At 36.7% G+C, this 19,321-nt stretch overlaps 1 protein-coding gene across 3 annotated transcripts in view; it reads right to left on the bottom strand.

Annotated features, from left to right (window-relative positions):
* Window positions 1-19,321, bottom strand: part of PHACTR3 (phosphatase and actin regulator 3) — an 87,354-nt gene that overhangs the window by 49,163 nt on the left and 18,870 nt on the right. The window contains exon 1 of one of the 3 annotated variants that reach the window (XM_015881483.2): window positions 13,342-13,495. The exons of the other annotated variants lie outside the window; for them this stretch is intronic. The gene's annotated coding sequence lies outside the window, so the exon portion shown is untranslated. Of the gene's footprint in view, window positions 1-13,341; window positions 13,496-19,321 lie in introns of those variants that run through there. 3 annotated transcript variants of the gene reach the window in all.

Below are 19,321 nucleotides of genomic sequence, written 5' to 3'. Positions count from 1 at the left end.
ATCCAACCTTCTCTACCATGTTTCACATAGATACCAAATTCACTGATCAGAATCTTGTTCTGAACTGACTGAATTTTTATTCCAGCATGACTTTTTTATTTAACAAGCAAATAATGGTTCTGTTCACTTCAATTGTATCCAGGGTCTGCTTTTATAAGTATCACAAAGATTAAGAATCATGGAAGGAAAAACAACATGAAATATTTTTACCCTGTCTGACCTAAATTTATGTATTTTTCAGTTCTTCCAAAAGGAAGAGAAGTGAAATAAGTACTCCCTCTTCTCAGTTTCTTTTCAGCTTTCATATTTCAACTGTGTTCTCAGCTGCTTGCATGAGTCATGGAGAGCTGGAAACAGAGACACCCCCCAGAATATTAAATCTGCTTCCTCCTTAGAAGCCTTTGCAAGTGCTTTAGGGTATGTCACTAAAAAGCTACAGAAATCTCTTGGAAGCTTCATTGTGCCTGATACCTACATGGGAGCTGATAGAGGAAGTGCTAATATCTTAGCTCCAAAAACTGATTACTTACGAGTGTAATGAAAACTAAGATATTTAAGATTCCCCTGTCACTGTCTAGAAATGTGTTTCATTGCTCTCTGGTATTGGCAGAGGCTTGAGACTGATGTTGACTCTGTAGATTGTTTTGTGTAATGATGGTATTGAATTTCACTTGTCTAGGCACAATTTGGATTTGATCCTGTGATGTTCCAAGAAACTCAAACCCGCAGGCTATGAGAACTGGAAGGGAGTTCAGTTCTTTACTAAGCTGATCCATGCTATTCCAGGATAACATGGATTATTGCCCACTCCTTCCTATATAGTGTAATTTATATCCAAACTAAATCTGCTTGGAGCTATCTACAACATTGCATTTAGAAACAGCAGGGGAGGTTCAGGGCAGAAATCCATCCTGCATTCTGAAATTCCTTAACTTCATGTAGAATAAGCCAGATCCCTCATAGTTTGGCTTACGACTAGACTGAGCAGGTCATGTCAAGCCAGGTCAAGGATTTTGTGCTGTAATAAAGAATAAAGAATGAAAGGTCACCTTTAACAAGCAGAAGCCAAATTACATTGGCAGTTCAAAGAGACTCATACAACAAAAAGAATAGAAAAAACAAAAATGTGGTGAAACACATTTACAAAGGAAATCGGTATCAAATGAGATGGTCGGTATTGCTGCATTGATAGGCATGTATTGCTATGCCTTCCTGTTTCAGTCATGTTAGCTTGAGTTTATCTTTCTCTAATACCGAGCTTCAGTCCTAACTGCCTGAACATAAGGTCAGACACAGCTCGTCACACTGAAATTACATCTTCCCATCAAAGACTATTCCCTTTCTCCCTGGACTCTCCCTCCTCTTCTTGGTGTCAATTCCACCTTTACACACAGCTCTGGGATTTTTGCTATCTTTTCCCTAATTGTATAGATCTGACTAGTTATCTTGCATGTGGACTTCTCTTCCTGCCTGGTACAGTTTGCTGATCCTCTGGACAAAAGCAGTCTGACTTTAATCAAGGCTGTGCAGGAAGAACCTTTCTTCTCAGAGAAAGCTTTTAGGCGTTACAACTATTCAGATTGGTTTACCACACTGGGTGATGAAGCAGAGCTAAAAATACCGTATGTTCCTTTGACATTGCCCATTCATTACAATAAATAACTGAAACTTCTGTGACAGCAGAACAAAAGATGTTTTATGTTTTTGCTTTTAAGTGAAGCTGTGTATAAAGCTCTTTGCCTCTTAGAATATCCTCTTAGTGTTTTACATAAGAGGATAACAAAGTTTATTTGGAAAAGGCAAGGGAAGCCTAAGGCTTGTTTTCTTCCCATTTTATTTAATGAATGAGGAGATATCTTAGCATGGAGAACACAGACATGTAACTGATCAGATTTTCTCCTTTATGCCTTATAGTGAGGAAATGTGTTGAGGCTGCCCTTCAGAACATCACTTATTATTAGCAATTCACAGCACTGGATAAGCAGAAGACCTTTCAATCACCTGCAAGTCTCCTATGCAATCTGTGCAAGTCTGTTTCAACAACTGAGATGAGATTATCAAAGCATGAGAAAGAACTGACACAAAAGACCAGACTGTTTGAAGATGCTTATTTTAAGCATGTCACATAGTCTCATTCACTATTTTTGGTTTTCAAACTCAGAGAGAGAGATTTTTTCCCCCCCATAATTAAAACTGAAGGTGGGCAGTCCTGCCTGCACAATGAACAAACTTACATTATCTTAAAAAGTGTTAAAAAAAACAGCACCTCATTTAATTCTTCCTTTCAAGCGCTGAAATGATCTCCAAGTGCTATTAATAGAAAAGCCTTTCTCTGTGGAAAATGTGTTCTTCTATTTAAAGCTACTGGGGAAAAGCTTGAAAGAACAAAAAATTATGGTTCTGACATCTGGCTATCAGTGTAGCCCTCAGATGTAGAGTTCACATATAGGCTATACAATAAATAATTTTGTTTGGAAATAAGGCAGGATGATCACCAAGATATCCTTTCCACACACAGTTGCTCTCAGAGGAAACATACTAGAAGCCTGTTTAGCTTGTCCCTCAGTGCTGAGGGAAGCAAACTGGCAGTTATTGGATTGGCAGAACTGGAAAACATAGATCTTTGTTGATGCAGAAAAATAGGCATGGCTGCTAAAGAAGCAGCACAAACTTCCCCACAGTCCAGTGAGCCTGACCTGGATCTCAGTTGCTCACGATTAGCAAAGCAGGTGTTGATCTGCTCTCATGTCTCTGCAGACGTATGGTATCGATAAGAGCTATGAGGACATTTTATGTGGGCATAGATCTAAGAATACTTGTCACAGTAGATCAGCAAACAGAATACTTCCTCAGGAGTTTGAAGAGGACATTTTATATCCAATAGCTCATATCCTGCTTCCAGGCACCCAAGTCTTTAGATTCTGCTCCCTTGATATGTGCTGCTGCTCAGTGATTTTGTTCCCATGCTGACATACCAGCTCAGGTGCCATTCTGATGAATTACTTTGAGTTATGAGAACTCCATGCCTCCAACATTCCTGGTAGGACAACTCAGAAAGATTATATTTGCAAAAACACATGGGTTTGTTACCATAACATGTGATTCACAGCAAAACCACCAAAACCAGAACAGAATGCTTAAGCTGAAAACAAAATTTCTTATGATTTCATTCTTTGTTTTGTTTAATAAGGAAATGGAAACAAGAGATATATGTAAAATGTACAGTGAGGAATTGTACCAGACACCTCTGAGTAATCTTAACAAGCCAGGTTGCTGATCGCTACATCACTATAACATTGGTTCAACTACGAGCTCTAAAATGGAGAGCTAAGAAGCACTGCCAAAGAGTGGTGTACTAGATGGAAGGAGCTATGGATTTCCAGTGTTGAAGTAGACACAACAACTCAGGTTCCCTAAGAGCCTACCTTCCAGAAAGTAGACAGTCCCTTAGGAGATAGATAGGCACAAACCAGTAAGATCTGGTTTATAAAGTCTTGAGCTGGTATCCAATAAGCTGAGCTTCATGGCATTTAGCATTGGATCAAAACTATCATGGTTCCATTAATAAAGTGTGCGGATATAGTAGAATTTCCTTCTGCCATCTCCAACGTGTTCAAAAAATGTTGATCAGTCAATTCTGTTCCATCAAGCTTTTTGCTGGGTTGGGTAGCATTTGTCAGTGCCACTCACATTTTATGCCATTTCAAGTATAGTCTGTCTTCCCACAGTTGGCAGCAAGCTGGCATAAAAACACAGGGCTGGCATCACACTGCATCACAGCTCTGCCTGATTTGACAGAAATATGATCATTTGCCCATGCTTGATCTGCATGAAACCTGTAATGCTGGTCAAAACAATCATGCACAGATCTGGAGCTAACATTACACACAATGAGAGATCCTGCCTGTGCCAAGAGGTGACATGAAAGTAATGGAACGTCTCTGCCTGACATCCTGGTACAGAGGTCTGGGCTGTGAGAAGCAAAATCAGACATCACATGGTGGCTGTGGTCTCTACGGACCATCAACTCAACTTTCAGCAGCAACCACATGCTGCCTGAACAGCAAGGAGATGTTTCCACAGGGTATGAGCCTATGCAGTGAAGCTGCATCCAGCAGGGAAATGCAAAACAGCTCAATTTTCAGAGCTTTCCCTCATGTTTACTTTTCTTTCTTTTGGTTTTGGGCTCTTTGCTTATGGGCTATGCACGCATGTGTGCTCAGTCCTCTTCAAATATGGTAGATATTCTATGTTGTATCTGTATCTCTGTGGCATATCTATACAACATGTATATAAAAGCAGTATTATACATTATATTACACAAATACTGTTGTAACTAAAAAACCTGTAAAAATCAGGGAGCCTGGTTGGGATATGGATTTGGTTATAAAATTACTGCATTTCATCTAGGTCAAAGCGAGTGAGTGTTTGGAAATTGATATTTAAGGTAGCATGGTCATTATCATAGCTCTGAACTCAACTAAGCCTTTTACCAGTGTAAAGTGTACCTAACTCAGCTGTGCTGTTCTAGCCCATTATCAGTAAGACACCAAATTCATCCTAGCTGCCATATATGATGAGTTTCAAATAACATGAAGATAAAGCACAAATTAAAACTTAAATTTTTGCATCTATTTCAAAGCAGTTTCTCCTAAATATTCGTATTCATAATGTTTGAAAGCATAAATGCATAGTAAAACAATCGTGAACAGAATTGAACTGCAGTTCCCATCAAAGGGTACTTCAGTTCTTCTCACTAATCCTGCAGTTGGCAGAAGGGCAAGGGAAGAAGAGCAGTACTTCATAGTATTTGGTCAATGTTAAAAGTGAAAAGCTTTGACAGCTGAGCATTTCCCAAACCAGCACTGGCCAAGCCAGCTGAAAGAAACCAAATGTTCCTGTTTCAAATTGCAGAGTTTTCTTATTTGGGAAAATGTTCCAGGGTGGCTGCCTAAAGGCAAGTTTAACTTACGTTTTGACTATTTAAAGAGAAAAAAAAACCCAACCTTTTTCACCCACTTTGCACTTTGGAATAAAACTTTTGGCAAATAACTTTTACTGTGGCAAATGCAAAGCCACCTGAAACATACAAACTTCAGGAAAATGTTCCTCAGTGTTTTGCTCTACAAATGAACCTGGATACTCTTTGGTGATTAAATGAAAAAAAAGAAAAAAAAAAATCAAACAAACAAACAAAAAATCCTCAGCATATGACATAGCTTAGTATCACAGGTTAGGATCGTGTTTACTACTTGTAACTTTAACAGTGCCATCTTACATAATATATTTTGTAAGTGGCAAGTGCTCTATGAAGGAGAAAAGCCAAAACACAACATATAGCATGACCTGACTCAGGTCAAGCCAGTGCTTGAAAAAGAACCTTTTCTGAGTACTGGCCCAGCACTGCCTCTGAGCTTGTTCAGCTTAGTACTGCAGCCATGGGAATTCTAACCGTGACCACAGGCCCAGTAGGTTCCTGAGCTGCCTTGCGATGTGATGTATTTCATGTTATGATAAACACAAAAAAAAATCAGAAGCTGCCAGACCAGCACTGTCTGGAGTGAGTGCAAGCTGATGATGCACAAATGGGTAATGGATCTTACAAACAGACCCAAAAGTGCACGCAGAATGACTGCCCTGTCATATTTGTAACGATTGTGGTGTACAGCTGTTTGTGAAGTATGTGCATATTCAGACCTGATTTGATATATAGTTGCCACAGCACTATGTATGAATCATATGCTGGTTGTATTCTTGGCCAGTTTTGACTATATACACGTAACCACGCAGTTACACAAGCAAAACCAAGGACTGCCAAAGTACATCTTTTAGCAGACACACTTAATCATCTCTCTTTGACACTGTGGCCTTAGATTCAGTGCAAACAGAAGGATAACTTCACAGTTCTTGCAATTTGCAGAATGAGACCTTGCTATACAAGCATAATTTCTTGTCATTATTTCTCTCAAAATAGATTAATCTTCGTAGAAAATAAGAGCAGAGGCTAATGAGGGTTAAGGCACAGATGGAATGGCACTGCTAATTACTTCATACAAACATACAGCGAAGGAATACTTTCTAGCGCGATATTTAACGAAATCAATCCCTATTAGCACATGCAGCTACAGGAGAATTTATGGTGAAGTCAAATATGATGCTGCCTGGCTGTCTGCAGTGGAAAGACGTGGCACATGATCTATCTCATCTTGCCTCCTTCCATTTAATCCCACTTTTAATGAGCAGAAACATAAAAAGTAAACAACTCCTCTCTCTTCTACAATAATACTAATTTTCTTTCCACACTGTTTACTTTGAATAACCAGAATTCATTTTTAGAACCCTGTTTAATATTTCATTCAAAGAACCTCACAGACATCACCCAAAAGCTATTTTTGAAGCTTCAGCAATGTTCATTTGTGTACTGATAAGGAATGCAAATTTCCTGCGATGATCTCCCTGCTCAGAAAGGGCTCTATCAGCATAGGGGGAAGGGTCCTTCTACCCCAGATGAGAGAAAAGCCATAAATACACAACACAGAGTACAGCTGCACTGTGGATAATTTATATCCTAGTCCCTCATTTCCAGAAGGTCCCTAAAATCTAATTTTTTTTCAGGGATTTGTTGTCTTCTATTATGGATTCTATAGAATAACGAGCAATTTCTGAAGTACTTAGTACTGCCAGCATAGTAAAATACCAGTTTAAATCCACATAGCTCTAAGATTCTCTGAATTTGCAGGCTGCTGTACTTTCTGTCTCATTTTATTCATTATTTGGTTTCACTCTGCTAATCTCTGTGGAAAATAGCATTCACCTCCTTCCAGATGATTGTTAAATGCTGTATTGAAAAGCAATTATCACCTATCTTCCATCTTACCCTGAGAGGAATGACAAAAATTGAAAAAAAGTTGCCATTATCTGTGATATAGGAAGGTGTATGAGATCCTGCTGGTTTTCTTTACTTTCTGCAGCTGTTTATTGCTGACTTCCAGTGGCAGAGCAGGTGCAACATTGCACTTGCAATTGATGAAGGGCACCATGTCACACAAATAAACCCAGTCCTATTTCTTCGGCACTTAAAAAAAAGAGAAGACTTATGGCTTGCTGACAAAGGGAGAGAAAGGGTCTGTATTACCATTGCCAGGTGTTTGTATTCTATCATTGACTTGAAAATTACATTCTACCCCCTTCCCAACCTTTTTCCTTATTTTCCCAGTAGGAGAAGGGCAAGAGAAAGAAATTCTAGGTTTTGACCTTCTAAAGTGCTCATGGACTGAATTTTCAAGGGTTCCTCTCTGAAAATGGACATCTGAAATTTGTATTCTTAAAGTTTCTGTTGGTTCTAAAGCTCTAAGATGAGTACTGCCAAGGTAGTATCATGCTTGATCACACCCTTATCATCTTGAAATACATTGAGATCTACTTCTAGGGAAAAATTTAATGCTCCAAAAATAACATTATAGTCTGATAGTCATTTTCTGCAAGTGACAGAGCTTATTTCTTCTTGAAGACATTGATATTAATAGATTATTGAAATAGACAATAGAAATTAATTAATTTTCTGCACCACATGGTTATATTTGGGAGAGCTTGGTAAAGTGAGTCATAAAGGCTCAAGAATCCATGGTTTAATTTAAGTTATGTGACTTCTAAGAAAATCTCAGTATTTTCTAGTGAGGGAGATGAACTTTCTGAAGAAAGAAATAAAGAATAGGGAAGAATGGGGGAGTAAAGCTGGAGGACTTTAGAGCACAGAATCTAGAGAATGCTGGCACAGGCGATCCCAAGGGAAGATGGGATGACAGTGACCCATAGTTTGTGTTCAAATTTTATATTTGGTTTAAAGTAATACTTGATGTCAAAGTTTTAAGTAATTAGATTAACAGATCAACCAGAAGGTGGTTATATTTAATATTACTAGTAGCTGTCGCATTAGACACTCATGGTATTTTGCCCTTCAATCACAGAGCAAGAGCTGGAGTTGAATATTTTTTGTACAGCTAACAAGTCATGGGGTACTTCAACAAATTGGTACTTTCATCAGGTCAAGTTTCTACCATTTCATTAGATTATTTTTGGAACTGAGTGATTTTATATCGCAGGCCTATTTCTTCCCTGAAATGTATTCCTTTGTGTATGTGGAGCATGAAAAATTAATTCCATTAACAGGTATTCTTTAACTAGGTCTCCAGAGTTCTGTGGGCCTGTATTATGCTGCATTTTCCTGTATATTTTTAATTTTGCATGTTCTAAATTAAAAAAAAAAAAAAAAAAAAAAAAAGAAAGAAAGAAAGAAAGAGAAAGCTCTCTAAAAATTTTTGCTTTCTTCTCTGCAATGGCAACAATAGGGAACAAGAGTATTGAAAAGATCCTCATAAGCATAAATAAATTAGCCCCCCCTCCCCCCCCCTTCACAAAAGTCAAGATGAGGTAGCTAGCAGCAGAGATGACCAAAATGAAGCTTTCCAGTCCAAATATATTAGCCACTCTCTTTACTCTTGTATCTATTAAAATCCATGTGAATTGAAGTGTTTTTGAAAGCATCATAGCTGTGATACAATGTATGTAAATGATGGGGAGGTCACATTTTCAGTTGTTCAGTATGTGAAGGTTAAATTCAGCTTTCCGGTATACTGGCAACTCTTGTATCTTTGTCAAATCTATCTCAGTCTCCTCCTTTTGTCATCTTCTATTTGTATACTTGCCTGATGATGCCTAATATTGCAGAGGTTTGCAAAAATTTTACAGCACTGATCCTGTGTCATCCAACAAGGGAGATCTATGTACACTATATATGAACTCATATAGTTCTACTTACTGCATAATAGCAAGTTCATGTGTAATTAGATTTTTTTTTTCATTATCCAGCTTGCATGCGTAATTGTTATAATTGTGCCCATGGGCTAGTTTCACAACTGTAAGTATATGCTGGACTGAGGCATCTGTTGGCACAGCTTCTCCGTAAACCTGAAGTATAAGAGTGGGTACATTATGAACAGCAAGAGCGTTGTGAGCACCTCTGCCACAGAGAGCAGAGAAGGAATTCCTCTGCTCAGGTCCTGTGAGCTGAGCAGGAGAAGCAAGTGAGAGCAAAGAGATGCTCCCAGGAGCTGCTGGGGCAGGAGGTGCCCAGATCTCCTTTCTCACTTACCAGAGGGTAACACTGTGTTGCTCTCAGCTGAAATGCAGAGTTTACCTTGGCTTTCAGTCTGCTAACTTTTACAGTTGTTGCTTTACTAAAGAATTCTTTTTTCTTTTTCTTTTTCTTTTTCTTTTTCTTTTTTTTTTGTTTTGTTTTGTGTTATGAACATTGTTAAAGTATGGGTATACGGTGCTTCATGTTGTTCCTTTTGGTTTTTGATAAGCCATGGCAATGACAAAGTTAATCTTCATACCAGCGTATTCTGGACTGTCACCATCTGTGACAGTCTCAAGTGATAACTCATAGTGCCCTGCCCAGATTGAGCCACCTGGTGACTCCTCATTCTTCCTTCACACTTCTCTTACCTGTTCCTTAATTGTTTCTGACCTGTCACTTCAAAGACACTCGGCTTATTTGGAATGACATTTGGCAATACATTTCCTAAGCACTTACAAGGAAAAAACAAACAATACTTCAAAGGCTGAAGTAAAATGGTGAATATATCAGGGAAAACGTTGGTAATGGGTGGCTCATAATATTTTAGCACATCCTTAACAGTAAAGACTTTATTCTTCCAACACATACAGTGCTATCAACTCAGAATTCAACCCTAAGTTTTACAGTATTTGCATGTTCATGTGGGGTTGGGGTGTTTTTTTTTCAGATAATTAACCACAGATTAGAAACAATTTACATTTTTTTCCCCATTTCTTTTGAAATGAATCCTGAGCACCACTCAAGACAAAAATTCAGACTGGTGTCTCTTCTTTTCTTGCTGGTTCCAAGCTGAGCTGTTTGGTGAAGCAGCCATTTACTTTGTCCAAAATATTCTACCCCAATGTCCTGTCCTGAAATGCACTGATTGGGCCTACATGAGAAGAGCTGGAATCTTCTGCTATTGATACTCATCTGCAATATACATTTCCTTAAAATATCAGCTCCTGGCATGTTCAAGAGTTTCTTATAACTCAAAACTGGCATTTCCATGGTACCATTTAAATCCATTCTATTCACTTGATGTTTTTTATTTCCCTGAGATGATTATGCAAATATTAACAGCCTTTGTAAACAAGAACAAGCCACAAAGGAGAAACTCCTCCTTAACTCAGTCCATGAAGAGCCATTCGATTCAAATTACCATGTGCATAGTATACTTTTTTCTAGTTAGGATCTCTTGCAATAAGCCACTTGGGTACATTTGATATGCTTTTATCTTAAGATATTAAATTTGCATGTGCTGCTATATACCTCCAACACCTTCATTCTTATTTTAGATCTTTGTCATAACGTGATTTCTGTCTGATCCCTACTTACAGTGAAACAGCCCCTATATGTATATGGCTCAGGCTTATCTCAAGTCATGAGCTCTGCAGAGATGCAGCAATAGGTTTGTAACTGACCTTGGCTTATCTCCTTGAGAAGTTAAAACATATACATCAAATGAAAGTGTTTTCATAAGCGTTTGAAATAGTAGGAGGATTTCTGGTGCCATGGAAAGATCCATAATTTTCAAAATTGCATGCAATTTCAGTTGTTGGAAACAATGAGCAAATTTTCCCAGCTTACACTAAGAACTGTTGACTGTATCAGATCAGTCATTCACCTAATTCAGTTACAGCATTTGCACTATTCACTTTCTCACCAGCTGCCTCGGTTAAAAGTAAGTGCAAAAAAAGGATGGAAAATAATAATATTTTCTAGTATATGCAATAATACCATTACAAAGTTACCTCTCACAAACATTGCTTTCAGAGATAAGAAACAGAAAAAGCAAACTGAAGCAATAAGGCAAACTGACTGCTACAAATCAAACAGCAATCTAATTTTGTTCACTACACAGACCTTTGGGATTTTCATACCTTATGTGTTTAATCAGATTTCTGATGATTTCTATTCATTAAGGAAGACATTTTTATTTGCTCAGGTTAGTAGATTTCCTCCTCCAAACAGCTTTGCACCACCCTCTTTATACAACATCCTTTTAAGTGTTCTAGTCAAAACCACAAAACATGAGATTGAAATATTGTATCTGGGCAAACTTAAATAAGATGTTAGCCCCAAGAACCACTGAAAATCTCCTTGACATTTTAATGTGTGTAATTTCACATCTTTTTTAGGAACTGTTCTTAACCTGTGTTATTTCAGTGCTACTCTTCACAACATTGCCTTAGAAATCATTCAGTGGGCAAAAATGAAGGACAAGGATCTGAGTGCAGGATGATGAACTATAGTGTAGGAATGGGAACAGATGGCTAAAGGCAGAGCAACTGGATTTGCCTTCAAAGCATGTCATAAAATTCTGCCCCAGACTGAAGACTTGAGAGAAAAAATGTGCTTGGGATGAGTGAAGTGTAGGATTAGAAATGGGAATGAGAAAGACCTGGAGCCAAAATTCAAGGCACAGAAGTCAGTTGGAGAGATTTAAAGCAGGAAAGAATAAAGTCTGAACTCAAAGCAGACTCTCTTCCAGAGCCTCAGATGGAATCTGGGATTTTGGATCACTGTCTCTCCAGTGCAAAATAGCTGATGGGTGTTGATAAAGGTTTCATCTTCACTCCTGACTCCGGTCAGTTACCTTGTTATTCTCTGCAGTAGAACTACTTACTGGCTGAAGTACTACTGATGAACAATGATGTCAATCTGATATTGTGTGGCAGTTCTGGGGCTGTTTTAATTTTTATTCTGAAGCTAGGCAGACCAAACCAGTAGCTTTTCAATTCCTCTCTGATACTCTGCACATTCTGCAGCTATGTGAGATAGGCACACCAGCCCCAAACTACTCAGGGCTATTTTGGAGCAGGTACCATAGTGATAAGCACTACAAAAAAAGCTTCTGAATATATTAAGACTTTTGCATTCATGGATTACTGGAGAAAAACGTGTGTGATCATGCAATTAAAGTCTGTATCTTAATGCATATGTGCAAGGAAGCAAATGATGGTTGCACAGGCAACCATAATTCTGGCATTTCCTAGAACTTTTCATGCTTGTCTTTAAAATCTTAATAATGTGTATTTAATAGAGTGGATTTCCAGTATATAATATGGAATTATCTGAAACTATGTCTGTGATGCTTTCTCAGTATCTGGGCAACATTTTCATTTTGTTTTTACCCTTTAAAAGAATCCAAAGAATAGTCATTATTTAACAAAAATATTTTTGGCTTTCTTTATGCTTTGCTTTCGTGTGGAAGCCATAAACAGATTTTCACATACCAGATGAATAATGCGTAGGAAGAGTGAGAAAGGAAAGGAATTGACTTTTTCATTTTCATTTTTCTTTTTTCTTTTTTTCCTAAAGTGTGTGAATTTAATTTCACTACTTTATTTCAGATGTAATGCACATCCAAATTTATATTTAAAAAGATCTCCTGAATGCCTCACTATGTTGTTTCATACACTATTGAAGCTCATGTTTTACAAAATACATTTTTTCAACTGCATTTTCGATTGTGATATATACTCATTTCCAACCGAGACTGAATTTAAAATGAACATACATCAATGTCTTGGTGGTAGGCAGTGTAAAAACATTCTGCATCTTCCAAAATATCAAGCAAAATGCAATCATAGATATGCTGGACAACCCGACCCAATTTAAATGTTTCACAGAAGTAAAATTTCTTAAGCTGATGGATTTTTCAGAGAAACTCTTTCTCCCAACAGTGCCAAGAGTGCCAAGACTGGTTATCCCACATATCTAAACTAAAAAGCATTATGACACTTGCAGTAAGATTCCCCATCTATTCCTCTGCACCCCACCATCATGTAATACACAGTTATGCAATTAATCTGCCATCAGCATTAATGATTCCTAGCTTGGGGGGAATACATTCATGATTTTGAAATGTATGATTACTTTTAAGAGAAGAAAGTATGTAAGAACAATTTCACTCTGTCAGCTAAAACCAATGGAATTACTATACTTGTAGTGATCACAGACATAACGTATTCTTGACAATGTATCACAAGAAAATTTCATAGGAATCCGAATTTCTTCATATTAAAGAATTGCTGCATGTCCTCAATCTATAATCTCAATAATACTAAAAAAATTCCCAAAGCTCTAGAGCAGATAACGTCAACCCACCTCAGTTAAAATTCCAAGTAAATATGATAGATCAGTTTAATAAAATCAGGCATCAGAAAGCAAGTATTCATCCAGTTTTCTATTCACTTCTTCTATTTTTTGCCACTTACCTCTGAGGGCTGCTGCTTGCTCGGAGCACACAGAATGCAGCAGCTCAGTCCAAGAGAGAAACCAGTTATTTCCTTTCACCCTGTGTTATGCCTTGAAACTCTTTCAATTCTTCTTTTCATGATGCATAGAAATACAAGGATGGACCTTCAGGGCTCTATCCAGGTCTGTTTATATTATGTAAAACAGATGAATACATTTCCTATTTTAACCATGAAAATCATGCCTTCACTGACAGGCGCCTGGATCATTAATAGTATGCTGTATGCAACTGTGAAAACCCACGTAATGCTAGAAATGGGCTCAGTTTTCTAAATGAAGAACCAGATTAAAATCTGCAGACCAACTTGTCTTTGCTGCAGAAGTTTTTTGTTTCTCTCTACTGTAGAAGAAGCTGGAAGTCACTGTTGGCTAGCAGAGGGTTTTCACTGAAAATGCTGGAGGAGACCTCTAGACTCAGGTTAGCACCAGAACTCCCACACCAAACATGTAATCCTTTCCTCCCAAAGCAATTTTGTCATACAGCAATGTCAGCAAACCACTTCAGTAGTTTTTGAAAAGATTCCAACTTAAATTACAGTACCAGAAGCCTGCTCTGGGCTTTACCCATATTATTTTTTCTAGAATATTTACATTTCCTATTATTCCCCACCCAGTCTTAAGCATACTTTCCAGAACACAAGAGAATAGACTTCTCTTCCTGCAATCCTAAATGCTTTCATTAGGGAGACTTAAGACTGAAATGTTTTGGAAAGACAGATGCTCTAGATTTAAAAGAAGCAAGAAGAGACGACTCTCAGTGAACAGCTGCATTGCTCTCAGCTTCAAGCGAGCTGTATCTCAGAACAGTTTTGTATGTTACTTTGTCACTGGAAACATATTATTACCATCTAAATTTAAAAACAGTGGCTTTCTTACGTGAAAGCAAATGCAGACGTAAAACCACAGTGACTGTTCTGTTCAAGCATTCTATGCCAAAGACACAGAAAATAATACCAAAGTGAAAAACAGTTCTTGTTTTAGGTGGCCCATGCTTGCAATGTGTCTGGCCAAAAACACAAGTATAGAAATTCTTGCACATTTTCAAATTCACAGTTCTCTGTTGAAATCTCATTCTGCAGCTGTGTTAGCTCTTTGTTGACTTTTCAGAAGTATCCTGTCCCTAGCAACAGGCACTACTATATTATGGAGTTGGTGGACATTAAACCCATATTCCAAAGTTATCATTTTTCAGTTCTTAGGGAAAGTACTTCTAAAATAAATGAACAATAACTACTTCAGTAGATTTTATGTCAAGAAATTCCAGCGTTCAGGCAAACAAGCCCAGCTGTGAGCACTGAACATACCGCTACATTTATTGTCCATCATAGTTTAAGCAGTCAGTGAATGAATAGTCCATTTCAACTCATATAAATTACGTGTTTTGGTAAAAATGCACTAATTGTGTGAATAATATAAGATTTATTTATTTTAATTAAATGAATACATGTAAAACAGAGACGTCAATGGACAGCCCTTACTGTCTAAGATATTTTAAGGAAAAAGTTGAATAAAGTGCTGTTATCATTGCAAATCTTTTGATTACTATCAAATGCATAACTTAAGTCAACATTTGTGTATATGTATATGCAATAAATATGCATACATATTCTGTATTTCTTTATATTTTCTCAGCGTAATTTTTGCGTTTCAGAGGTATCTGATTCACTCTTCATAGGAACAGGAGATGTTTACTTGTAGATAAGTCTCTGTTTCCTGATTATTTTTATGCAGCTAAATCTGCAAGGTAAGATTAAGTATCTTAGAGAAGGAAATGCAATGACAAGATGAAAAGAAAATCACTTTTTTTCTTCATCCATATTTAGTAGAAGCATGCTAGTGTGCATTATTCTGACTATCAATCAGTATCTGGCCATTAATCTAATTGTTATTCAGTAAGTACTCCCTGTTATAATCTCTCAGGCATGTGTTGCAAGTCTAACAATTTTTCTGTGCTGTATCATAAGGGAAAGAAGGATGCTGAGTTATCTTCCAAGTCTCTTCAACCTGTTGCTGGTAAGACTAGCCTTTCCCTGTGTGATTCCTGAATATAAAATTGGGTGGATAAATAAGGCTGTGATCAAAATACTGGATAGCTGGGTAGAGAAAACTTACAGTAGAAGAAGAGAAACAAATTTGTATTTTAATTTATTTTATTTTATTTTAAAGACTACTTTACCATTTTGTGTACAGCTTCAACCTTTTCATTTGCTGAAGGTGTGGGAAAAGCTCTGACAACCAAAGACCTAAATTTTCAAATTTAAATAACAAATATTAAGTTAAATTAAAGTATCTGACCCAGCAAAGTTCCTAAACGTATGTTTAAATGCAAGTACATAGTCTTAGCAAAGCTAATAGGATTCAGCTGTCAGTGAGATGCCTCATGTGCAAACATTCTTTGCTTCTTTGAGGTTTAAATCCACATTTGCTAAGTATCCAAGTACCTGAAATTTAAGCACACAAGTTTGAAAATCTAGCAAAAGCTTCTTAAATCTTTTGCTGAAAACTACAACTAAGACAATATCTGTTCTAGAAGTGTATATGAATCATTACTCTTTTGGTCACAAGAACTGGTTTTTAGTCAGTGGAGGAGTTGTGTTACAGTCACATGTGTGGTATTAGAGGGCTTCTGAGGCAAACTGCAGAGATCAATGTGAGCTGAAATTTTTGGTGCAGGACTGTGCTAATGAATCAACATGCTGAAAAATGTCAGTGTTTTGTAGGCTTTTTAATGGGCAAAATTACCAAAAAGCTTAAAATGGCTTAACTTAAGATTTAGAACTTCTCCTCTTTAGCAAGATTTAGGCTTTAACTTTGCTGTTTTGTGTGAGACTCATTTTTACACTTCTATATGTGAAGCACATCTAGCAATTTACACTGCAAGAGTAAATAATCTCTAAAGTGAATTTGTGCCTTTTTAAAATAACTTTTTAAGAATCTGAGAATGACCTACGTGCCCATGTGGACTACAGGTTGACCACAAGCCAGCAGTGTGCTCAAGAAGATCAAAGGCTGGTTTATTTATAATCAGATTGTTGATCTTCTAGATTACAGTTAGAATACAAGGTATTCTTTGCTGGCACCAAATAGTGAACCCTTTCACTGATGTTAGGCAACACTCCATCTTCCGCAGTATTACTTCACCCTTTGTTTGAAAGTCTTTCAATTACAAAGACATCAAATTGTCAAATTTACCAGGTAATGACTGCAGAAGGATGTAGCACAAACCTGGCATAAACAACTCCACTTAAGATATTGTTTCCCCACTGAGGAAGGAGAAGGTGGGGACAAATCTGCTGGGTTACCTCTTGGAAATCCAAGGTTTGCATCTGATTCCTGCTTTTTAGGAAAAGAAAAAAAAAGAGCGAAATTTTCACTGTATATCAGAACACTAAGTGCTAACTTTAGAACTCTTCAGATAGAATCTGTAGGCACTTTGGAAAACACTGGAGAAAAAATTGCATTTGAGGAATCCCTGTTAAGCAGGTTTTAATGAAATTGGAATTATTATTTACTCTGTATTTCTGAAATACTTATAAATAGCGTTTGTTTTCAATTTTGAGATGGGAATTCCTTCTGCCCTCCTTTGTAATCGGTGATTTAAAACAATTACTCTTTAAATCAGAAATTTTGATTTTAAAGCTTTTTTCATTTCAATACACTTGATGTGCTCTGGGTACTTTTTATTAGTTCAACTGACATTTGTTACCTTGCCCAATTTGAAAATAACATCGCAGTTCGTAAAAAAATAGACCAGATATTCCAATATATTCCTGGAAGCTTTTTAAAAACATCCTAAGCAGTATTTTGAAAAGACATGAAATTTATATACCACTATCCCCATGTCTCTTGATTAGGATATTTTTACTTTTAAAATATGCCAATAACTTCTTTTTGTTTTCTTAAGAAGGCCTTTGGTTTTGTTGTGGTTTTCTTTAATCACGTGTCATAAAAATTTGTTGCATGTGTAAGCAATTTAATGGTTCACTGAAGGGTTGTTATGCAAGTGGATTGTGTAAAATCTTGTCCAAACCCAGAAATGACTGCAAAGGGGAAAGAGGGAAATGGTGTAAGACTGAGAAATTACATATTATTTCTGTATATATTTATATATTGAATATATGGTTGAATGTAGCTACTCTTTTTTTAATATATTTTTATTTTTTATTTTTTATTTTTTTTACCCCATGAATGTAAGAGGGAGGAGAAGATTAGGTACCCTATGTTGAGAAGACAGGAAGAGGTAGGTGCTCCCTATTCCCAGCAGTCAAGACTCCAGAGTTTATAGCTATAAGAATTTGAGATAGGCACTACATTAATTGTAGTAAGACTGAGATATACTGGCATTTTATCTATCCTCATAAGCATGCATCTATCTCTATCAATTAGTACTGGATTACCAGTGATTTTTTAGAGCGTACCAGAGACTGCTCCATTATTCAGCACCAAGGTCAGCTCAGACTATACACAACCTATAGAAAAATATGACCTGAATTCATTAAAAAGTCAAAATCTCACTAAAAAAATGCAGACTAATATTAACTTAGTAAAATACTATATGGGAATTTTAAAAAAAAAATAGAAGAAATTAAAGATAGAAAAGATTTTAAAGAGAACACATAAAACTAAATTGTATTTATCAACTAGATTCTTTACAGAACATTCTATGTGGAGTATAATGCAAATAGTTAAATGTGAGATAGTGTTTGTAACATTCTTTGCTCTAAGTAATGCATAATTCAAATGTGATAGAAGAAAAGACAGAACTGTGCACCACACTTGCATCTATGTTTCTTTGAATTGCCTACTACAAAATATGGGCTAACTTGTGCCTTCAGGCATAGTCTTGAATAAAGATCATAAATTGCACAATCTCAGAAGACATGATATTCTAGCACAGCTCCCTCTTTGCTTCATGATAGGGCAGCCAACAAATTACTTTTTCAGAAGCAGTCGGTGGTGCGTCTGCAACATCTCAGATGCACATTGTAACCCAAGCATTACATTGTTACAACAAAAGCCTATTTCTCTTTGCTCTTCTTGTCTACTCCCCAACTTCTATAGAAGGATGTCATAGAGAATAGTGTATATAATCCCTAATATGCAGATGGAGACAGGTACGCATTTTCACTCCCTTAAACAGACGTATGTAGTCTTTCACAAACAGGGTTTTATTTATTTACTGATTCGTTTTTGTGTAGGGTTGGGTGATTTACATTTCATTTGAGCGCTGGAATGTATTTGATTTATTGTGGTAAAGTTAAACAGGGTTCCAAAAGCAGGGAGTCTGGAATATGAAGTATCACTAGATGGAACACAGCAATGATGTATATGGGAAATCTCAAAAGAAAAAGTCAATCACTGTACATTTACTTAAACAATTGCTTTGATATAGTACTGCACACAAAGATATTTCAGCCTAAAAGTTGTCCTTTAAGTGCACCTAATGGTTTGTGTACATGACAGTGCTTACATAAACTAATCCAAATTATCTAATGTTGTGTGCTTGAAGTAGCTTAATTAAACAACACTAAATTTGCATGAATATTCTCAGAATTAAAGCAACCTTAATTCAATTTATACTCATTTACTTCAGAAAAGAACAAAGCTAAATTAAACTGAGCTCAGTTTAATTCTGGACATGAGTGTCCACATAGACTTTATTGAAGTTTAATTAGTCCAGTTTATTTTCCTAAGTGAAACTGTATGGATTTTCATAGTTTACATTTATGTAAACAGGCTCTAAACATGGTATCTTAAGAGTTTTATTTTTAATTACAATTCCATATGGATTAATTTAACAGTTACTAAGAGGATCAAAGTATTCAAGGATTGTTCTTAACTGAAATTTTATTTTCCATCACTGTAAAATTACATACTGTTGAAATTACAGCTCTTAATGTCATTCTTCAGGCCTGAAAGTCTACTGCTGAAAAACAGAAA

Source organism: Coturnix japonica, chromosome 20 (assembly GCF_001577835.2).
Source record: "Coturnix japonica isolate 7356 chromosome 20, Coturnix japonica 2.1, whole genome shotgun sequence".
Lineage (NCBI taxonomy): Eukaryota > Metazoa > Chordata > Aves > Galliformes > Phasianidae > Coturnix > Coturnix japonica.
Note: the sequence above shows the minus strand (reverse complement) of the source record. Positions and strands in the feature narration are given on the sequence as shown.